Below are 4,159 nucleotides of genomic sequence, written 5' to 3'. Positions count from 1 at the left end.
GGGTTTCTGTTGCCCGTCACCCTTATTTGTAAAAAAGTCCCTGCAGTTTGTTGAAATCAACCCGCAGTTCATCTTTAAGTCATACCGAACCGTTTTTTAGTTTTCTCAGAAACCCCCCCTGAGATTTTAGGTAATCAACCCGCCTTACATTTTTAAGTCAAACGAATTGTTTTTTTGTGTTTTAACAGAAAACCCCCTGACCTTTCGGTTAATCAATCCGCAATTTATCTAAAACAAAAGTATCCATATCTTTTAAATCGTAACTCCGATTTTAACATATTATATATGAAATTTGATTAGAAAAATGTGTAGAATCCAAATATGTTGTTACTTTTAGCTATTAAATATTTCTAAATTATTAATTTGGATGCAAACATAATCTGTAGTGCACGATCTGGGTTTTTTTTTCCGCACCGACGGCGATCCAAATTGCAAATGAACACACATTAAAACCAGATTGAGAGGGAAAAAACATTGATAGCCACGCACGCACAACTCCAAAAAACCTCACGGGGAAAAACAACATTTTTCTCATCTTATTCTCAATGATTGTGTGCGTGCGAGCGCGCGCGCATGTGTGTGTGTGTGTGTGTGTTTCTGTGTATGTGTGTGAGAGAGAGACGCCTTAGGATTGATGACATTTAAATGGGTTTTCGTTGTGTGAGCATTGAGACCACCGTCGGGAACACAAATGTGACGCAATTTTAAAATAAAGAACATATACGTATCAATGTCTCAAGTCGTGGTTATTAGGTTAAGAGCGTGTGTGTTTTTCTGTCCCGTTGCAACGCACAGGCTCTTTTGCTAGTGATAATCTCTCCCTAATAATAAAGTACGGATTGGGTCTCCGGGTTCACTTTCTTCTCATGTCATAATACGCTTTTACAATTTGTATGGAAAAAATTGTAATATACACGAGGTGGTACTAATGAAATCAAGTCGTGTGCGTCGAACGATCGCACCGGCTCCCTTCCCTGCTGGGCTTGCCTGGACCCGTTTTTCTACTTGCAACGAATCAGCGGCTGGACTATCAAAAAATAAAACTATCAGAGACTCAAATTCGGAAACGATTGGTTTTTCCTTCATACTACGGTGTTTTGACTGTGACCCAGTCGAGCTCCACATCCCTCGCCGCTTCGTCAACTTATCTCAATTGCCAGCGCGCTGGAGGATGAGCAGAAGACGGAGTCGTTGCGGGCCGGCGAGCAGGTACTTATCTCAACTTCCAGCGCGCCGCCACCACCTGCCGCTCCACTGCGTGCCGCCACCACCGCCTCGCGCGCCGCCTTGGTCGCCGCCGCCGGCCTTGCGTCGCCTCAACGCCCGACCCCCGAGTCTCGCAGGCCCGCCACACACCTACTCTCTTCCAACAATTCCGTGCATCCCGGCTCGATTACTTCAGGGAGGAGGAGGATGACGACGAGGCAGAGCTGCTGGACACGGTCACACGGCCGCCTGTCCCGGGAAGATCTGCAGCAACGGTGGCCTCTGGTGCACGCGGATGTCTGTGGAGGCGGAAATTTAATTCGACCTCACCTCGGGCTGCCGGCCTCCCCAAGTTCCTGCTGCCGGCGCCCTCCCGAAGCTCCTGCCGGCCTCCTCCCTGAGCCCCAAGCACGAACAAGGTACTGTGCTGCACACCTGAAAGTCACCCAGCTACTCCTTGTAAAGCCAAATCCCCTTTTGAAATTGAGCAGTTGACCAAATTAACTAGAAAACCCTTGACGGCAAGTTACTTCGGGACTGATAGAATCACCACAAATTGAGATGAGGCATTCAAGCGGGCTGGACACACTGACACTCGAGCAGTAGGATCCCTTGAACTGAAGAAATGAATAGGAAGATACATGCAATTTAAGGTAGGCGCACACTAACGTCTCAGTATCAGCACCATAATTTGTGTGTGTGTGTGTATGAATTCTTTAGTTTGTCTCATGATTGATGCATTCACCTTAGTACAATATATCTTCTGTTTCATGTGTTTTCTATGTAAAAGTTGGGTCCCGATGACCAATAAGCAAAGAACAACCTTCTCCAGCTAACAGTGTTATTCTCCTAAACAATAATTTGCCATTTTGGTATTTGCATGGGGAATAAAGAAGAACATTCATCATTAGTACTTGAAGAGACTTGCCTGGTTGGGGCAGAACAGGATCTGCTATAGTGCATGTTACTTGACTGCTCACTGTACGACTTCAATAAAATCAAGGTCTTTTCCTGATGCAAGAAAATGTTTTCTTGCTGCAATGGTAAGCTATTCTGAATCCATCTTATAATGTGGCTGCTCATGTTTGGTGCAGACGTAGCGCATGGCAGGGAGATAAAGTGTTGAGAAAAAGGACGACGATGCGAAGGGCAGATGATAGGGGATTACTCAATAAGTATGCGGAGCTGCTATAAAGTTTCCTCCTTTCTGTATAGTTATTTCACTATCCACCTAAATGTCATCCCATGTATATGTAGGAAAGTAATTTTGTGTTGCTAAATTTTCTGTATATATTTAATATTATTCAGTGTTAAACTAATAATGATCGAAACAATGCTAGACTTACATGTTGATTCATCATTTGTAGACTTTTGGTTACAACGGATAGATATGAGCAGTTTAGCACTATTCTTGCTTATATATCAAAAAATATTATGATCAGCAGGCTAAATCTACCACACGGGTCATTAGCTCTGTTACCGTAACATTGCACCATCCTAACACGCGAGGAAAATAATTTCACAAGATTCTTATATTAAGTATCTATTCAAAGAGGTATGTGACAATGTGCGGGAAGGAGAAATTCACTCGGTAACAACACCGATGCTACGGCTTGCATGCTGAGAGTTGAGACCTGGTGAGCTTACTCGTACTATTGTGTGATGTGTTAACTTACTTTTGTAGTTTCTATATGCCAACATATATCATGCTGTTTTATGGTTAGTAGTATTTCAACATAATTTTTCTATTCATGCATTGAAGCAAAACTGCAGTTAGTTGCTACAGAGCTAGGAGATCTTGGTGTATAATAAAATATATTAATATGGAGGGGTTCCTTTGTCACCTGATTTGATAAGGTATATAGTACGGAAGTTTTTTTATTTCATAATCATATTCTTGATGTACTGTTTAACGTATTTTCTTTTCAGAGATTTGCCCTTCAAATTTTCTTGTGATAGCTAATTGCCTTTCTGTAAAACTCTTTGTGCGGATTAGTTGATATGATCAATGGTCAAACTGTTTGAGTTTCAAAATCATTTTAACATTTCAAATTTGGGGGTTGTATATATACAACCGGATATCATGTGTATCATGCATAGTGATCTACTTTGTTCTGTCTGTTAGCATTAATTAATGTCTACTTCTTGATTATATTTGATATACTTCAGATAGTGAGCATGATTGTGGGGATGGTGCGTATGAGGATTTTTTTTCCTTCTCCCATTGGAACACACAGGTATATTTGGGTTTATAATATGGGTTGTTGCCCCAATTGCTTTTGCTTGGCGATAATGGCAATGCAGTTATCACCATGTTTGCACCGTTCTTCACATGCACATCCCTAGGCTCCTTATGTTACTGTTCACCATCACTGTTGATTATTTCTCCTTCTATTCTATTATCCAATAGGTATTCTCTTACTACATATAAATTTGGAGGACAAAGCATTTATTCTGTTGATATATTAAACACCAAATTGCTGACATTTATTCTGTTGATATATTAAACCCCAAATTGCTGACATGTAACGTCTTCTATCTGAATTTGTTTCATAAAATTAATCATTGGTTTAGTTTGATAGATTAAACCCAAATTAGTTTATGGACTGAACTAGAAATAACACAATCACATATTAGTTTTCTTTTTAAATTTCATAGTAGAGATTTAGCCGTCGATGACCCACTACACGTGGATGCCACATCTTTTCTTCCTCACCTATCGCGCGAATTTTCAATGCCGGTCCACTGCGATCAGGGTGCTGGAGGCTCTTGGGCTTGCAGCTCGCATGCTTGGAGGTAAGTTTTGTAGCCTCCCGTTGCAATGCACGGGCATTTGTGCTAGTAATATTCTAATATGGGTAACAGAATAGTTCAGCCCTATATATATATATATATATATATATATATATATATATATATATATATATATATATATATATATATATATATATAT

This window comes from Triticum dicoccoides, chromosome 1B (assembly GCF_002162155.2).
Source record: "Triticum dicoccoides isolate Atlit2015 ecotype Zavitan chromosome 1B, WEW_v2.0, whole genome shotgun sequence".
NCBI classification, from domain to species: Eukaryota; Viridiplantae; Streptophyta; class Magnoliopsida; order Poales; family Poaceae; genus Triticum; species Triticum dicoccoides.
Note: the sequence above shows the minus strand (reverse complement) of the source record.